Source organism: Triticum dicoccoides, chromosome 3B (assembly GCF_002162155.2).
Source record: "Triticum dicoccoides isolate Atlit2015 ecotype Zavitan chromosome 3B, WEW_v2.0, whole genome shotgun sequence".
Taxonomy (NCBI): Eukaryota; Viridiplantae; Streptophyta; class Magnoliopsida; order Poales; family Poaceae; genus Triticum; species Triticum dicoccoides.
Window position 1 is genome coordinate 1,489,398 of NC_041385.1, and position 20,145 is coordinate 1,509,542.

Consider the following 20,145-nt stretch of genomic DNA (forward strand, 5'->3'; position numbering starts at 1 on the left):
TAAGCTTGTCACAAGAACTAGGTCGGACGTTCCATCAGGTTTGTACCTCTTTCCTGAATTTTCAGTTTCGTGTACATCTAGTTGTCTTGGCATTGAGCAATACCCTCACCATGGCTTATCCTAACCGGTTGAGAAATGGTTCTAAAATACATAGCGTCACAAAAGACTAGTATCTGATAAAACCAACACACGAGGTGAAAACAATAGCACCAAGGCGATGATGGTAGAAAATACAAATTTATGCAAAGGTGATGTTGTTAATGAGGATAGGACATTTGGAATTATGAATGAAGGTATCACACAAGATGGTCCACTTAAACAAGACATAGGTGGTGGCTTGAGAACAAATGCCATCCCTCCAAATAGCAGTCAAAGATATACCACCGGTGCCCGTTATGTAAGACGCAGAAAAGGCGAGTCCTCGAGAGAGTATAACGGGAAGAATTCCTCCTCAAGCAGTGCTGGAAGGCCAACACGTGGTGATGCAAAGTATGCAGTTCTGGCTCTTTACTGTGGACGATAAAACAAGAAACAAAATTGAGTAGGAGCCAAAGAAGAGGAAGATTGGCTGATGACGTTTCTAGCTAATGCTTTTGGCTCCTGCAAGTCAACAAAGTCATTTTATGAAATTATTCACCCACATGGTGGGTGTTTTCCTCCTTCGAGGCAAGATTGGTTTGATATATGGGACCCTCTTCTAAGTATCCTTATACTCGTCCAGATCGTAAGTGAAACTGAACATTCTGCAAGTGTCGCATCAACAATGCAATTTTATGATAGAGAATGGAAGACATTAGACGTTTCGTTGTGCCTTGGGTCGCTGTTGTTTCCTTTAATATGTGGTAGAATCATTATTATGTGTTGTCATTGGTCGTGTACATCATTGTGTCTGTTGTTGCTTACCTAGATAAGTGAGCAGGTTGTTCCGTTTATCATTCATATGTATTTTCAACAATGTGTTAGTTGATATCCTTGTTACATGTTGTAATCTTCCTTTTTGCATGAAATATATGTTGTACTGTCTGTGAGGAGTATATTCTGGTTAGGAGTTCTTTTCCTTGAATTCCTCTGGTCCCTTATTTGCATCAGTATTCGCTTGCAGATGTTGTACTAGACTTCTTTTTCATGATGACTCTTGAAGCTATATTTTGCTTAGCCGCCATACCCAATCCATGATGTATTCCTGTTGAATCATGCGTATATAACTATTAAACATATACTCCCCACAGTAGGACATCACAAACTTTTCACACCATTAATTTTATCTTTGTTTTCTGTAGTGATGAGCAAAAAGTGCAATGTATACTTCGGGGAACCAATGAACTGCTCAAACGTAAACAAACAATAAATATATTTTTTAATCATAAGAGAAACTAGGAACCAATCAACTACTCTACCAAATGGTACATGTGGCAACATATCTCTAACATTTTAATAATAGTGTACATAAAAAGTTGCTTGTACTTCTCTTAATGAAGACAGGAAATTCTAATTTTTACTTTTTTTGTAGCGATGAAAAAAGTGCCTTATACACTTACTGAACGGGTACACAATAAATATTACCCTTATCAAAAAATGTGCAACTCTAGAAACATTAATGGACTTTAGATAATCAACCGATCAACTACTCTAACACATGGTACATGTCGCAATAGTGTACACAAAAAGCTTCTTGTAAATCTTTTAATGAAGAAAAGAAATCAACTTTTTTGGTAATAATGGAAAAAGTGCACTGTAGACTTCCGGGACAGGTTCAGAATACAGTATTACACAAACCATAAATGCGTAACCCTAGAAACATGATGGATTTTGGATAATCAACCATTATAATGCTATTGCATTTAAATGCTTTAAAAAGATTCAACATACCAAGATCCCATAGATTATTCATTATGCATATAATTTAGATCCGACAAAGGCATATGATCACGTCACCTGACATATATTTTAATGAGCACCGACTAAGTTTGCCTTTTGCCAAAAGTGGATCTCTTGTGTGATGACCAGTGTGCGTCAGGCACATCCCCTGGGAAGCTTGTGTATAGGTAATACGTTGAATTTTCTCGTGCCAGAAGGTTTGTCTAGAGCATTGGTACATGAAATTGGTACTGGTAGAACCACTCCAATTAAAATTGCTTGGGGAACCCTGGTATATCCCATCTCTTTTCCCTTGATGACAACATTTTATTCTTGAGGCATTAGAGACTCTCACAAGTCATGTCGATTCCGGGTATATCCCACCTCCTTTTCCCTAATGACAACATTGCTTCGTGGAAGTTTTTAGTTGTGTTGCAATATAGACATGGTATTGACCCATATACTCAAACATGTAACTTGGAAAAGATAAGTTTTGAGAACGATCTGAACAATCAAGGCAAGGGTCGTTCAGTGCAAATTAAAAATACGAGAAGCTTTCCAGAATCTTCTAACCGTGGGGAAGCCTGAAGAATCTATGTTTGATTCAGAAGGAAATGTATCTTGTGATAATGTATGTCAACAAAATTTTCTTTTCCATTGCATGTTGACCATGCTTCCGGTCATGCAGATTGCTTGTGCCACTTGTAGTTCGATAACGGATACATTGAATAATGACACCATTCTCTGCGACGGAGCCTATGATATAGGGTTACACCAAAATTGTCTAAATCCTGCTTTGCTCGCTAAACATATAAATACTTATTTTCCCATGTTCCTATTATAGGCAAGGTAATGTTATATGTCGTGTTAATACCTTCATGTAATCATTCCCTTTGTAGTCCCTGACGAAGGATGGCTTAGCTCTGCATTTGATTGCAAGATATACTATATAGAATTAATAAATGAACTCCATGTGACAGTTCTTTTCATTAAAGGATAATGAATTTAAAATATATTTCGCCATGATACTACACTATTTTTGTAGAAAGTTTTTCCTGAGGTAGCTATAGTGGGACGTGAGCTAATCCAAAATGATGTACATGATCTTCCATCAGACAATTCAGCAGATGGTGACTTCGACCCCAATATATCCGAAGATGATGTGGCTGATCATGTTGAAGGATCGTTGATGATGTGGCTGACTCAAATTGCATAACTTCTTCTGACAATAATTCAGAACATGTGAAGGAGAAAGACAATGTTGATGACCTTGGATTACTTTCTGAGGACTCCGAGGATGATGACTATTATCCAGAAGATCCTCATTTGCATAAAGATATCAAAGAGAAGAAAGATGAGTCAGACTTCATATCGTACTTAAAAAGGACAATGGGAAAGAAAGTGAAGGATGTTATCATGCGCCAGATGAGTGAATTCACTCTGCAAATGTATCAACAAAGCTTGCATTGTTTGGCGAATGTGCAACATGCAGAAGTTCTATAGGACAGAAGAGGCACTATGGGCCAACAATTAATTAGGTAATATGGCATTATTTTTCCTATATCATAAATTGTATAGACAAACAAAATGACGTTGCAAGGTTTCACTGGGCCAACATGAAGTTTGATTCATCCGAAAGTGTTTCATTTTAATTTTCGTAGTGGATACACAAGTAATTTAAAACAGATCTATATCCTACCCATGTGGTTAAAGTAAGCTTGGCACAAGAACTAGCTAGGTCTGACGTTCCATAAGGTTTGTACCTCTTTTCCTGAATTTTCAATTTCATGTAATCCTAGTTGTCTTGGAATTGAGCAATACCCTCACCATGGCTTATCACAACCGGTTGAAAAAAGGTTCGAAAATACGTAGCATCACACAAGACTAGTATCTAATAAAAACAACCCACAAGGTGGATACAATAGCACAAAGGCGATGATGGTAGAAAATCCTAACTTAAGCAAAGATGATGCTATTAATGAGGATAGGCCATTCGTAATTATGAATGAAGGTATCACACAAGACGGTTCACTTAAACAAGACATAGGTGGTGGCATGAGAACAAATGCCATCCCACCAAATAGTAGTCAAAGATATACCACGGGTTTCCATTATGTTAGGCGTAGAAAAGGCAAGTCCTCAAGAGAGTATAACGGGAAGAATTCTTCCTCAAGCTGTGCTTGAATGCCAACACGTGGTGGTGCAAAGTGTGTAGTTCTGGCTCTTTATTATGGACGAGAAAACAAGAAACAAAATTTTGTAGAAGATAAAGAAGAGGAAGATAGGTTGATGACGTCTCTAGCTAATGCTTTTGGCTCCTGCAAGTCAGAAAATTCATTTTATGAAATTCTTCACCCACATCGTGGGTGTTTTACTCCTTTGAGGGAAGCTTGGTTCGATATATGGGACACTGCGCTAATTATCCGTATACTCCTCTAGATCGTATGTGAAACTGAACATTCTGCAAGTTCGCAGCAACAATGCACTTTTATGATAGAGAATGGAAGACATTAGATGTTTCGTTGTTCCTTGTGTCGTTGTTGTTTCCTTAAATATGTGATAGAATCATGATTATGTGTTGTAATTGGTTGTGTACATCATTGTGGCTGTTGTTGCTTACCAAGATAAGTGACTAGGTTGTTCTGTTTATCGTTCATATGTATTTTCAAGAATGTGTCAGTTGCTCTCCTTGTTACATGTTGTAATCTTCCCTTTTTTGCATGAAATATATGTTGTACTGTCTATGAGGAGTATATTCTGCTTAATACTTATTTTCCATGATTTCCTCTGGTACCTTATTTGCATCAGTTTTCAGTTGCAGATGTTGTACTAGACTTCTTTTTCATGATGACTCTTAAAGCTATGTTTTGCTTTGACGCCATACCCAATCCATGATGTTTGCCTGTTGAAGCATACATATACACCTGTTAAACATATACTCCGCATAGTAGGACAATACCAAGTTTTAAAAACATTAAACTTTTCTTTGTTTTTTAAGTGACGAGCAAAAAGTGCCATGTACACTTCGGGGAACCAATGAACTGCTAAATGATAAACAAACAAAAAATATATTTTTTATCATAAGAGAAACTAGGAACCAATCAACTACTCTACCACATGGTACATGCGGCAATATATCTAACATTTTAATAATAGTATACATAAAAAGGTGCTTGTACTTCTTTTAGTGAAGCAAAGAAATTCTAATATTACTTTTTTTGTAGTAATGAAAAAAGTGCCCTATACACTTTCGGAACGGGTACACAATAGATATTACACTTATCCAAAAATGTGCAACTCTAGAAACATTAATGGACTTTAGATAATCAACCGATCAACTACTCTAACACATGGTATATGTCGCAATAGTGTACAGAAAAAGATTCTTGTACTTTTTTAATGAAGAAAAGAAATACTTTTTTGGAATAATGCAAAAAGTGCACTATACACTTCCGGGACAGGTTCATAATATAGTATTACACAAACCAAAAATGTGCAAATCTAGAAACATGGATGGATTTTGGATAATCAACCATTATAATGCTATTGCGTTTAAATGCTTTAAAAAGTTTCAACATAGCAAGATCCCATAAAGCATTCATTATGCATATAACTTAGATCCGACAAAGGCATATGATTGCGTCTCCTGACGTATATTTGAATGAGCATCGACAAAGTTTGCCATTTGCTAAAAGTGGATCTCTTGGGTGATGACCAGCATGCGGTCAGGCACATCCCTTGGGAAGCTTGTGCAGAGGTGATCCGCAGAATTTCATCATATCAGAAGGTTTGTCTAGAGCATTGGTACATAAAATTGGTAGTGGGAGAACCACTCAAATCAAAATTTCTAGTGGGAACCCTGGTATATCCCATCTCCTTTCCCCTGAAGACAACCTTTTATTCTTCAGGCAAGGCTCCCGCAAGTCATGTCGATTCCAGGTATATCCCACCTCCTTTTCCCTAATTACAACATTGCTTCTTGGAAGTTCTTAGTTGTATATTCCTTCCAATATAGACATGGTGTTCACCCATATACTCAAACATGTAACATGGAAAAGATAAGTACCGAGAAGGATCTGAAAAGCCAAGGCAAGGATCATTCGGTGCCAATTAAAAATATGAGAAGCTTTCAAGAATCTTCTAACTATTGGGAAGCCTGAAGAATCTTTGTTTTATTCAGAAGGAAATGTATCTTGTGATAATGTATGTCAACAAAATTTTCTTTTCCAATGCATGTTGTGCTTTGTTACGCTTAGTATTTTAATCAGTGACCATGCTTTCCGTCATGATGAGTGCTTGTGCCACTTGTAGTTCGAAAGATGATACATTGAATAATCACATTATTCTCTGTGATGGAGCCTACAATATAGGATTACACCAGAATTTTCTAAACCCTTTGCTCACTATAGATAGTAATATTTATTTTCTCAGGTTCCTAATATATGCAAGGTAATGTTATATCTGTTGTTAATCCCTTCATGTGATCATTCCCTTTGTAGTCCCTAATGAAGGATTGCTTTCCTCTGCATGTGATTGCAAGATATACTGTATAGAATAAATAAATGAACTCCATTTGACAGTTCTTTGCAATAATGACTCTTCGGAGGTCATAGTTCCATTGTTTCAAGGTCAACGAATTTGAACTATATTTCACCCTGATAGTACATTACTTTTGCAGAAAGTTTTTCCTGAGGCAGCTCCCGTGGGATGCAAGCCAATGCAAAATGATGTGCATGATCTTCCATCGGACAATTCAGAAGACGATGACTTCGACCCCAATATATCCGAAGAAGATGTGGCTGATCATGTGGTAGGTCGTCAGAAGAGGATGGGGGTGTAGCTTTAGACTCTGATGACTCAAATTTCATTACTTCTTATGACAATAATTTAGAACATGTGAAAGAGAAAGACAATGTTGATGACCTTGGATTACTCTCTGAGGACTCCGATGATGATGACTATTATCCAGAAGATCCTGATTCAGATAAAGATATCAAAGAGAAGAAAGATGAGTCAAACTTCACAATGGACTTTGAAATGGACAATGGGTAAGAAAGTGAAGCGGGTTATCGTTCGCCAGATGAATGAATTCACTATACAAAATGTCTCAACAAAGCTTGCATAGTTTGGTGAAAGCGCAACATGTAGAAGTGCTATACGACAGAAGAGGCACTATGGGCCAATAATTAATCTGTTACTATGGCATTATATTTCATATATCATAAAATGTATAGATTAACCTTTATGATGCTATCGCATTTGAGTGCTTTAAAAAGATTCAACGTTGTGAGATCCCACAGAACATTGATTATGCATATAAGTTAGATCTGACAAAGGCATATAATCGCGTCGCCTGACGTATACTTGAATGTGCATCGACTAAATTTGCCTTTTGCCAAAAGGATCTCTTAGGTGATGAGAAGTGTGCGGTCAGGCACATCCCCTAGGAAGCTTGTGCAGAGTTGATCCGCTGAATTTGCTCGTGCCATAAGGTTTGTCTAGAGAAATGGTACATGAAATTGGTAGTGGGAGAACCACTCCAATCCAAATTACTAGAGGGGACCATGGTATATCCCATCTCATTTCCCCTGACGACAACATTTTGTTCTTCAGGCATTAGAGTCTCTCGCAAGTCATGGGGATTCCATGTATATCCCACCTCCTTTTCCTTGATGACAACATTGCTTCTTGGAAGTTTTTAGCTATAGATTCCTTGCAATATAGATATGGTATTCACCCATACTCAAACATGTAACTTGGAAAAGATAAGGCCCGAGAAGGATCTAAATAATAAAGAAAGTATCATTCGGTGCTATTTAAAAAAACGAGAAGCTTTCCAGAATCTTGATATTCTTCTAACTGTGGGGAAGCCTCAAGAATCTTTGTTTGATTCAGAGGGAAATATATCTTGTGATAATGTATGTCAATTTTTCTTCTTCCAATGTTTAGCTTTGTTACCCTTAATACTTTAATCACTGGCCATGTTGTCGGTCTTGTAGATAGCTTGTGACACTTATAGTTCAAAAGAAGATACATTGAATAATGACATCATTCCTGGTGACGGAGCCTACGATAGAGTGTTCCACCGGAATTGTCTAAACACTCCTTTGCTCACTAAAGAGTAATATTTGTTTTCCCAAGTTCCTATTATATGCAAGGTTATGTTATATCAGGTGTTAGTTCCTCATGTGATCATACCCTGTGTAGTCCCTAATGAACGATGGCTATGCTCTGCATGTGATTGCAATATATACTGTGTGGAATTAATAAATGAACTCCATGTGACAGTTCTTTGCATTAATGACTCTTGGGAGGTAATAGTTTCATTGTTTCAAGCCCAATGAATTTGAATTATATTTCACCCTAATACTACATTATTTTAGCAGAAAAGTTTTCCCGAGGCAGTTGTCGTGGGACGCGAGCCAATGCAAAATGAAGTACATGATCTTCCATCAGACAATTCAGAAGATGATGACTTCGACCCCTATATATCCGAAGAATATGTGGCTGATCATGTGGTAGGATTGTCAAAAGAGGATGGGGTGAAGGTTTAGACTCCGACGACTCAAATTACATAACTTATTCTGACAATAATTCAGAAAATGTGAATGAGAAAGACAATGTTGATGACCTTGGATTACTTTGTGAGGGCTCCGAGGATGATGACTATTACCCAGAAGATCCTGATTCAGATAAAGGGACAATGGGAAGGAAAGTGAAGTAGGTTCTATCGTGCACTAGAGGAATGAATTCACTCTGCAAACGTCTCATCAAAGCTTGCATAGTTTGTTGAGCTGTAACATGCAGAAGTGCTATAGGATGGAAGAGCCACTATGGGCCAATAATTAATCAGGAACTATGGCATTCTTTTACCTATATCGTAAATTGTATATATTAAAAGAATGAGGTGGCAAGGCTTAACCAGGCCAACATGAAGTTTGATTCATGTGAAACTGTTTCATTTTAATTTTGGCAGTGGCTACGTGAGTAATTTAAAACAGATCAATATCCTAGACGTGTGGTTAAAGTAAGTGTCGGTGTCAAAACCGGCGGATCTCGGGTAGGGGGTCCCGAACTGTGCGTCTAGGCGGATGGTAACAGGAGACAAGTGACACGATGTTTTACCCAGGTTCGGGCCCTCTTGATGGAGGTAAAACCCTACGTCCTACTTGATTGATATTGATGATGTGGGTATTACAAGAGTAGATCTACCACGAGATCAAGGAGGCTAAACCCTAGAAGCTAGCCTATGGTATGATTGTTGTTATTGTTGTTATTGTTGTTGTCCTACAGACTAGAACCATCCGGTTTAGGGTTACACAGAGTCGGTTACAATGGTAGGAGATCTACATATCCGTATCGCCAAGCTTGCCTTCCACGCCAAGGAAAGTCCCATCCGGACACGGGACGAAGTCTTCAATCTTGTATCTTCATAGTCTTGGAGTCCGGCCGATGATGATAGTTCGGCTATCTGGACACCCCCTAGTCCAGGACTCCCTCAGTAGCCCCTGAACCACGCTTCAATGACGATGAGTCCGGCGCGCATATTGTCTTTGGCATTGCAAGGCGGGTTCCTCCTCCAAATAATTTGTAGAAGATTGTGAACACCAGGATAGTGTCCGGCTCTGCAAAATAAATTCCACATTCCACCGTAGAGAGAATAATATTTGCACAAGTTCAATCTGCTGATGTATTTTGTGGCGTGACGTCACACCACAACCAAGCCTTTACTTGAATTGTTTTTATTATACCGCCTCAGCGCGTTTAGCGAAGCGGTTTCCTTGGCACGTCTTGTTGAAGCAGAGATCGTGCTCCTCCTATTCCGGGATTCTCATCAATACGGACGTGGGTAACCCAACCGCGCCATTGATTGCGGTGCTTGGGAGAAAAGCAAGTTTTACCAGGCCGGTGGGGACGCATAGTTTTGTCCGTCCATATATAAGGGGATAAGGATCCACCTTTTCACCTACGCCTTCTTCCTCCTTTGCTTATCCATCTCCGCGCACTCGAGCTCCAGCGCCCAAGTCCGCACATCTCGCCTCGACCTTCTCCAGCAATGTCCGGAGCGGGAGGCAAATGGATGGCCTCCTCCATCACGGAGGGGCACATCGAGAGGCTGCGCGGCGCCAGATATCTGTCCAGCGACATCGTGCACCGGCTCCCCAACAAGGGGCAGCTCATCCCCACCCCCAGGCCCCATGAGAGGGTGGTATTCCTTCCCCATTTCCTCCATGGACTGGGCTTCCCACTTCACCCCTTTGTCCGGGGGCTCATGTTCTACTACGTCCTAGATTTCCATGATCTGGCCCCAAATTTCATATTCAACATCTCGGCGTTTATCATCGTGTGCGAGGCCTTCCTCTGCATCCAGCCCCACTTCGGCTTGTGGCTCAAGGTCTTCAATGTCAAGCCAAAGGTCGTGAAGGGGAATCAAGCGGAGTGCGGAGGCGCCATGGTGGGAAAGATACCCAACGTTACTTGGCTTGAGGGCGCCTTCGTGGAAACCATCAAGGGGTGGCAATCGGGGTGGTTCTACATCACCGAGCTGCGTGACCCTAAATGGGCAGCGGCCCCCGAATTCAGATCTGGCATCCCCACACGGCTAACCTCTTGGAAGGAGAGTGGCCTGACTTGGGGTGATTCGGAAGAGCTGACCGGACTCCAAGCCTGTATCCAGAAGCTGGTGGACAAGAAGCTCAAGCTTGTCAACGTCGTCCAGGTCATGCTCATCCGCTGGATCCTCCCGTGCCAATAACGGGCCTTTAAACTATGGGAGTTCGATCCGGCTCAACACCGAACCTTGAGAGGGCTCTTCGACACTAGGTACAAAGATGCCTGGAAGGTGCTTTTTAAGGGCACCGAGGCCCCCGCATCCGCTACCGAAGATCGCGGATTCCGCTCGCAGCGTCCGGCTGACGAGGTAAATGATTTTACCCTTTACGGGATACTTGCTTTTCATATTTTGACTCTATGCGAGATCTAAACTCCCCTTTCCTTTGACAGGACTGGCTGAAGAAGGCCGAGCAGACGAACTATCCACCCCCCTTGCCAGAAGACCTAGTGGATGCCCATCTGGCGGGGCTACTGGTTCCGGCACCCCATGTGGTGCCGGAGAAGAAGGCCAAGAAGGAGGACACGGGTACTCGAAAGAGTTCCCGTTTTCAGGTGTCCGATGACTCTGAGGCGGACTCTTCCCCCGAGGATGAGGAGAAGAAGAAAAGAGCCTCTCCCCTAGCGGGGGGAGAGAAGAAAAGGAGGGCCTCCCCAACGAGGGAGGCCGAAGGGTCCAAGAAGGGAAGAACTCTTCCCCCGGACTGTTCTGCCAACGCAAGTGATGACGACGAGGATTGGCCTCCGAGGGCCAAGCCCCTGGCGAGATCTTAAGTATCCGGACTCCCGAATGACTTCATGATTTTTCTTTTCGCCACTTGGTGTCTTTCTAACGACGCGTATAGCCCTGCAGTCCGCCCAAGGACGATCTTCCCGCTTCGTCGAGCGGGTCCTTGGGTTCTTCGGATGTGAACAGCACTTCACTTCCAACCTCCTCTTCTCCCCCCGACGCTGACGACGTCGAGGTGGGATCCCAGAGAGGGACCCATCCAGAGGAGGAGGACCCGGAGGTAGCACAGGGCGACCTCCCGGACTTCGTGCCGGACTCAGCACCGGAACCTGCAGTGGTTCCGGAGTCCGGTGGGCGGCCCCTTCATAAGAAGGGCAAGACCATGGCGCCGGCGGCCTCCGTCCAACCGGAGGCGCCGGATAACTTGCTGGAGCCGCTCAACGGCACTTCCATCGAGGAGGAACACTTCACTGTAAGGAGTGTGGTGATTCAGAAGGTCCAGCTCGCCAAAAGTGGGCTGATCGAAGCCTGCAGCAGCCTTCTATCAGGCTTTGAGGTAAGAATATTAATATATGTAAAATAGTACCACATAGACAGTAGCCCCTGATGCTCGGTTCGGTGTTCGGAAAGAAAAGCCGGACTGAGGATCTAAAAAGATATACGCAGGAGTCATAAAAAATATGTCGATATGGGATTGCAGGCTACCCTGCTGACCTCTGCCGCACTGACTGCGGAGGTCAATGCTTTGAAGCAAAAACTCGAGCGGTCCGAGAACAAGCTCGGCCATGCCAAGAAGCAACTCGAGGACAAAGAAGGTGAGTAGCACCTTATTAAAATTGTACCTTACAGAAAAGGATTTGGTTGCAAAAAGAATGACAATGATAATGTGGGTATTGCAGGGGCCACAAACAAGTTGGCGACCCTGAAGGAGGCAGTGTCCGTGGCCGAACGTAATGCGGCCGCGGAGCATGCCGAGCGAGAGAAGCAGGAGGCGCGGGTGGCAGAGGTACGACAAGAGCTCCGGGCTCTCGTGGAAAAACACGAGAGTTTGGAGCGTGACTCGAAGACTCGAGAGTCCGAGCTTGCATCGGCTCTTGAGAGTGCCAAAACCGCTAAGGCCGAAGCCTACAAGGCCCTCCAGGAAATCGAGGCGTTGAAGAAAATAGCGTCGGGTAAGGCATTTTTCATGCAAAGCAAGCATGTGGATGTGGATTACGTGTTACTTACCCGAATTCGGAGCTCTCCAGGAGCATTCGTAGATCTGCCCCGCAGCGTGTCCGATGCTGCCGCTTTCTGTAGGGCCGAGGAGGGGAGCGCGACGGAGAAGGTCTTCTGGTCTCAGTATGCTGAGGCCGGACATCCGGTTCCCCTTAGAGACCAGCTGAAGCAGCTGGTCGAGCTCCACAAGGTGGCCGAACAGGCCATGAAGGGCCTCATAGTTCGGCTGTGGCCCAATGAGGCCATGCCTGGGAGCTACTTCGGCCTGGTGCGGCGGCTGGTTGATGCGTGTCCATGGGTTGAGGTCACCAAGCGATCCGCCTGTATTGAAGGTGCCCGTCGGGCCCTTGCCCGTGTTAAGGTGCACTGGGGCAAGATGGATGCTGAGAAGCTTGTGACGGACGAGCCACCGCCGGGCAAGGAGTATCGTACGCCCGAGATGTATTATAAGAGTGTCCTGAAGGGTGCCCGCACTATTGCGGGTGAGTGCTCCAATGATGTAATATTTTAGTAAACTCCCATTTTGTTATCCTGTGCGCTGAAAACCTTGTTCATATGCGCTAAACAACGTTTGTTGATTTAAAATATTACCTTCTGTGCGGCTGTTTATCAAATCGGAGAGATGGCAAGTCGTCGGCTTCAGCCCCCATGCCGCGAGTGCTGGGGTGTTCGGTATAAATTTGAGCACTCTTGTTCCCATATTTGGGTCCATCTAGGGAGGCGCTCAACACGACGAACTAGGCAACCGGACTTATAATGCTTGAACACTCTCACTTAGCCATAGAATTCTATAATTTTAAATTTCGGCGAAGCCCCTAGTGTTCGGAAGACCGAATTCAGGGCGCTATCCACGCCTGGGCCGGAGAAAGCCGGTTCCTCGCTCTAAGCGGCGTAAGTCTTTAGGGACTCGAAAAAACCTCTCGAACAGCGACTGGCTCTCGCCTCATCACGACGGTCAATTTTAGCTTTCTCCACTGAGGCGTTAACCCAGCTCAACTGGGGCGCAATCGCAGTGGTTCTCCCAGTGCTACCTTAGCCGATACAATGGAACGGAAGGTACCAAAACATGGGAGCCGGGCAAACCCAACTATTGACCCAAGACATGATTCGGAGCTGATGCATATAATGCTATAAGTTCGGAGTGCCGCACTTGTGAAAGTGTTCGGACTTGTCACACCATGATGTGGGGAACATAAGCCCCTAGTGTCTTTTAGCCATACCAAAGTGTATGGATGCAACATGCCGTAAACGAACATATGTATAAAAAAGAAATGCAATTATAGGCAAAAAGGTGCTGCATTGTTTTATTCAAGAAGTACTGCTATGAATACAGAACGATACAAATAGTGCGATAAGCAAGGGATGGGACTATTAAACATGTCCCCCTCCAGGGTTAGGCTGCGGAGTGGTGTATAAAATAGATTAAATGCTCGTAAGGGAGACCACCTGGATATTTTTCGCAGCCTTTCTCCTTCCCTGGCTGTTGCATCATGAGTTCGACCAGTCTACTGCCGGGCAGGGCCTCTGGTAAACGGAGTCCTGTGGGTAAGAAAAGAAAAGGAAACAGAAAAAAAAGAAATGACGCACTTAGGAGCCCCTGATGTGGTTGAGCCGCATTCTGGGCCTGTCGTGGTCGTGCCCCTTCCCCTATGCCCATGGTATCTCCAGAGCGTAATGATGTACGCGAAGGGCCAGTCTTGCGATCTTGCGAGGGCTGGGGTTGGGGTCGCATTGCTATGCGTGCTTGGAACTCGCCAGGTGGTCTTGTTGTAGGTTACTTCGGGCGCATTTGGCCGTGTCTGGTCGCTTAACGGCCGGACTCGAGAATTGCCTTAAGAGGCTGCATTGTACTTATGCCGCGAGAGCCGCTGTATGTTCCTCCGTTCGAAGGGAGCGCTCAGTGTTTCCGTTGACCGTAGTGACTCCTCGAGGGCCTGGCATCTTGAGCTTGAGGTATGCGTAGTGCGGCACCGCATTGAACTTTGCAAACGTGGTCCGTTCGAGCAGAGCATGATAGCCGCTGCGGAACGGAACTATGTCGAAGATTAACTCCTCGTTTCGGAAGTTATCCGGTGATCCGAAGACCACTTCCAGTGTGACTGAGCCCGTACAATTGGCCTCTAGACCTGGTATGACGCCTTTGAAGGTCGTCTTTGTGGGTTTAATCCTTGAGGGGTCTATGCCCATCTTGCGCACTGTGTCCTGATAAAGCAGGTTCAGGCTGCTGCCGTCGTCCATCAGGACTCTGGTGAGGTGAAATCCATTGACGATTGGGTCTAAAACCAATGAGGCGAATCTGCCGTGGCGGATGCTGGTGGGGTGGTCCCTTCGATCAAAAGTGATCGGGCAGGAGGACCATGGGTTGAACTTCGGGGCGAGTGGCTCCATCGTGTATACGTCCCTGAGTGCACGCTTCCGCTCCCTCTTGGGTATGTGGGTTGCGTATATCATATTCACCGTCCGCACTTGTGGGGGAAAACCCTTCTATCCTCTGTTGTTCGGTGGTTGGGTCTCTTCTTCATCATCGCTATGCAGCCCCTTGTTATTATTTTCGGCGATTAGCTTGCCTGTCTGCTTGAATACCCAACAATCCATGTTGGTGTGGTTGGCTGGCTTTTCGGGGGTGCCGTGTATCTGGCACGAGCGATCGAGTATTCGGTCCAAATTGGACAGACCCGTAGTAGTTCTTTTGAATGGCTTCTTCCGCTGACCGGATTTAGAGCCTCTGAATCTGGCGTTGACTACCGTATCCTCATTATTGTCGCTGTTAATGCGGCATTTATTCTTGTTGCGACGTGACCTTCCATTGCGATCCTTGGTATCCGGACTGTTGGAATTTTTGTTGAGGTTGTTGCTGCGAGCTAGCCAGCTGTCCTCTCCCGCGCAAAAGCGGGTCATGAGTGATGTGAGGGCTGCCATGGATTTCGGCTTTTCCTGTCCCAGGTGCCGGGCAAGCCACTCGTTGCGGATGTTATGTTTGAAGGCTACAAGGGCCTCTACATCCGGACAGTCGACGATTTGATTTTTCTTAGTTAAGAACCGTGTCCAGAATTGTCTGGCCGATTCATCTGGCTGCTGAATTATGTGGCTTAGGTCGTCAGCGTCTAGTGGTCGCACATACGTGCCCTAGAAGTTATCAAGGAATGCGGCTTCCAGGTCCTCCCAACATCCAATTGATTCTGCTGGCAAGTTGTTAAGCCAATGCCGAGCTGGTCCTTTAAGCTTGAGTGGGAGGTATTTTGTGGCGTGAAGATCATCACTGCGGGCCATGTGGATATGAAGGAGATAGTCTTCGATCCAAACCGCGGGGTCTGTTGTGCCATCATAGGATTCGATATTTACGGGTTTAAACCCTTCGGGGATTTGATGATCCATTACTTCGTCTGTGAAGCATAGTGGGTGTGCGGCGCCTCTGTATTGGGCTATATCGCGACGAACCTCCAACGAGCTTTGTCTATTGTGTTCGGCCCGGCCGGACTTATTGTGTCCGGCGCGACGGTTGTTGTCACGTATAATGCAGCGCCCACGCGATCCGTAGATCGTTCTTGATTGTCTTGCCTTATCCTCCAATATATCTCACAAGTCCGGAGCATTCCCCTATGGCCTTGTGCTATTCGAGCGGTGCCGGGGTACGGTTATAGTGAAGGGCCTAGAGGCCTCTCTATCGCGGCCACGAGGTGGCCGGTCATCCGTATTGTGCTCTGGTGATGCAGGTTTATATGCCTCCTCCTCTAATCGGGGGAGCAACTTGCGTTTGGGGTAGCTTTTCAAGGGGCGTTCGAGCTCATGCTCTTCGGCCGCCAGGACTTCCATCCATCTATCGGCTAGCAGATCCTGATCAGCTCTAAGTTGTTGCTGCTTTTTCTTGAGGCTGTTTGCCGTGGCCATAAGCATGCGTTTAAAACGCTCTTGTTTGACGGGATCCTCAGGCACGACAAATTCGTCGTCGTCGAGGCTTGCCTCGTCTACGGAGGGAGGCATGTGAATATCTTCCTCTACCTCATCGCCTGCCGCCCTCTTGTGAGTGCTGGCATCCCCGTCCTCCTGCGCTGAATCTTGCTGGAGGGTGTTGTCTTCGGTACTGTCTGGGGTATTATTATCTCCGGTGCCGGAATCGCCATTCTTGCTGTGGCGGGATTTAGAGCGGCGCCGCTGACGTCGGCGCTTGGGCTGTTTCTTGGAGGGGTCTTCCTCCGTTGTTCCTTCGCCATTCCCATCCTTTGGGATATCCACCATGTATATGTCGTATGACGAGGTGGCTTTCTAGTGCCCAGTAGGCGCTGGTTCTTGGTCGTCTCCGGCATCGTCGTCCATACCGTCGATGTCGTCGGAGTAGAAGTCTAGCATGTCGGTTAGATCATCGACAGCGGCTACTAAGTGGGTGGTGGGTGGGTCATGAATTTCTTCGTTGTCCGCATCCCAGCCGTCCTGACCGCAGTCTGGCCAAGGCTCTCCTGATAACGAGAGATATTTTAGCGAGCTCAAAACATCGCAAAAAGGTGAGTGTTGAAAGATGTCCACAGTGGCGAACTCCATGATCGGCGCCCAGTCGGATTCGATTGGTGGGGGCGCGGGAGGTTCGGAGTCCGGCAAGGAGTCCGACACCTTGGAGTCGCGAGCTTCAGAAGGGACAAAGTTAGTATTCGGCTCTATCGCCGTAGAGGTTGCAGCCCCCGAGGCGGTGTCTAACCATCCGTCCTTGATCTGTGCGGTCGGCTCCAAATCAAGGGTCGGAGCGGGCTCGTGTGCGGCCTCCAGGGCATTGTCCGGCAGTAGAGCTAAATCATGCCCATCGTGACAGTGCGGCACGCTCGGCTGTGGCTCGAATCCATTGAAGATCAAGTCTCCGCGGATGTCAGCCGTGAAGTTCAGACTTCCAAATCTGACCTGATGGCCAGGGGCGTAGCTTTCGATCTGCTCCAGATGGCCAACCGAATTGGCCCGCAGTGCAAAGCCGCCGAATACGAAGATCTGTCCGGGGAGAAAAGTCTCACCCTGGACTGCGTCGTAGTTGATGATCGAAGGAGCCATCGAGCCTATCGGCGACGACACAGAGGAACTCTCAATGAAAGCACCAATGTCGGTGTCAAAACCGGCGGATCTCGGGTATGGGGTCCCGAACTATGCGTCTAGGCGGATGGTAACAGGAGACAAGGGAAACGATGTTTTACCCAGGTCCGGGCCCTCTTGATGGAGGTAAAACCCTATGTCCTGCTTGATTGATATTGATGATGTGGGTATTACAAGAGTAGATCTACCACGAGATCAAGGAGGCTAAACCCTAGAAGCTAGCCTATGGTATGATTGTTATTATTGTTGTTATTGTTGTTCTCCTACAGACTAGAACCATCCGGTTTATATAGACACCGGAGAGGGCTAGGGTTACACAGGGTCGGTTACAATGGTAGGAGATCTACATATCCATATCGCCAAGCTTGCCTTCCACGCCAAGGAAAGTCCCATCCGGACACGGAACGAAGTCTTCAATCTTGTATCTTCATAGTCTTGGAGTCCAGCCGATGATGATAGTTCAGCTATCCGGACACCCCCTAGTCCAGGACTCCCTCAGTAAGCTTGGCACAAGAACTAGGTCTGACGTTCCATCAGGTTTGTACCTCTTTTTCAGGAATTTTCAATTTCATGTAACATCTAGTTGTCTTGGCATTGAGCAATACCCTCACTATGGTTTATCCTAACCGGTTGAGAAATGGTTCAAAAATAGGCAGCGTCACACAAGACTAGTATCTAAAAAAACACGAGGTGAAAACAATATCACCAAGGCGATGATGGTCGAAAATCCTAATTTATGCAAAAGTAATGCTGTTAATGAGGATAGGCGATCAAGAATTATGAAAGATGGTATCACACAAGATGGTCCACTTAAACAAGACATAGGTGGTGGCATGAGAACAAATGCCATCCCTCCAAATAGAAGGCAAACATATACCACAGGTGTCCATTATGTAAGGCGCAGAAAAGGTGAGTCCCCCAGAGATTCTCACATAAAGAATTGCTCCTCAAGCAGTTCTGGAAGGCCAAAACGTGGTGATGCAAAGTATGCAATTCTACCTCTTTACTGTGGATGAGAAAACAAGTAACAAAATTTTGTAGGAGCTAAAGAAGAGGAAGATTGGTTGATGTCGTTTCTTGGCTCCTGCAAGTCAACAAGGTCATTTTATGAAATTCTTCACCCATATGGTGGGTGTTTTACTCCTTCAGGGGAAGCTTGGTTCGATATATGGGAACCTCCGCTAAGTATCCATATACTCCTCCAGATCATAAGTGAAACTAAACAATCTACAAGTGTCGCGGCAACAATGCACTTTTATGATAGAGAATGGAAGACATTAGACGTTTCATTGTGCCTAGTGTGGTTGTTGTTTCATTTAATAGGTTGTAGAATCATGCATATGTGCTGTCATTGGTTTTCTACATCGTTGTTTCTGTTGTTGCTTACCTAGATAAGTGACTAGGTTGTTCTGTTTAACGTTCATATGTATGTTCAACAATGTATTAGTTGATCTCCTTGTTACATGTTGTGATCTTCCCTTTTTGCATGAAATATATGTTGTACTGTCTGTAAGGAGTATATTCTCGTTAAGAATTATTTTCCATGATTTTTTCTAGTCCCTTATTTGCATCAGTTTTCACTTCCACGTGTTGTAGTAGACTTCTTTTTTATGATGACTCTTGAAGCTATATTTTGCGTAGACACCGTACCAAATACATGATGTATGTCTGTTGAATCATGCATATACTCCACATAGTAGGACAACACCAAGTTTGAAAACCATTAAAATTATCTATGTTTTTTGCAGTGATGAGCAAAAAGTGACATGTACACTTTGGGGAACCAATGAACTACTCAATGATAAACGAACAATAAATATTTTTTATCATAGGAGAAACTAGGAACCAATCAACTACTTTACCACATGGTACATGTGGCAACATATCTCTAACCACTACAAGAAATATGTCAACTTATGACCTTCTGTCAGTGACCCTGGAAGAAATGGTCATAAATTTATGACCATTTTAGACCAATTGGTCAAAAGTTGTCTGGGGGGCTCCAAACCCTAAACCAGTGCGACCATTTTGGTCAGAAAGGTCATAATTTCCTTGCACGAAATGGTCATAAAGCAAATAGCGCTAGTCCGCTGCCTTATTTCTAGTTGTTAACGACCAATATAGATGGTCATAGCCTTGTAAATTCTGGTGGGTTGCGATGACTAGGCGCCATCTCATCAGTTTTGCCTATGTGTCATGTCCATGTGGCAGTTTTTGCCCTAGGTTGTGAAGCAACCTATATTTCTGTCATTCCCAAAATTCCCAAACAAATCTCATAAATTCTTTGGGTCATATCTTCGTCAAATATGTAAAAACCTTCCTTTCCTAGTTAAAAAATAATTCAAAAATATTCATTTTCCTATTCTGTTCAGAACAACAGTTTGTGAAGGAAGTACCACTTTGGCATGTCCAAATAGTATCCATTTTCTACAGTGCTTTCCTATGCCCAAATAACCATCCTCCACGAAATGCCAACTCAATCCATTCATTATTTTGAGCCGAGCTTCAACAATCGTATTTATGTCCAGTGTGGTGGTTTGCAAAGCAAGTACCACCTAGGCTCCTCCTTTTGAGCTGAAAATTTGTGAAGACGATCTTCTTAGTAACTGATCATCCTCAGACAAAACTCACGGCCATTAGCCATGTACATTTCCCGTACC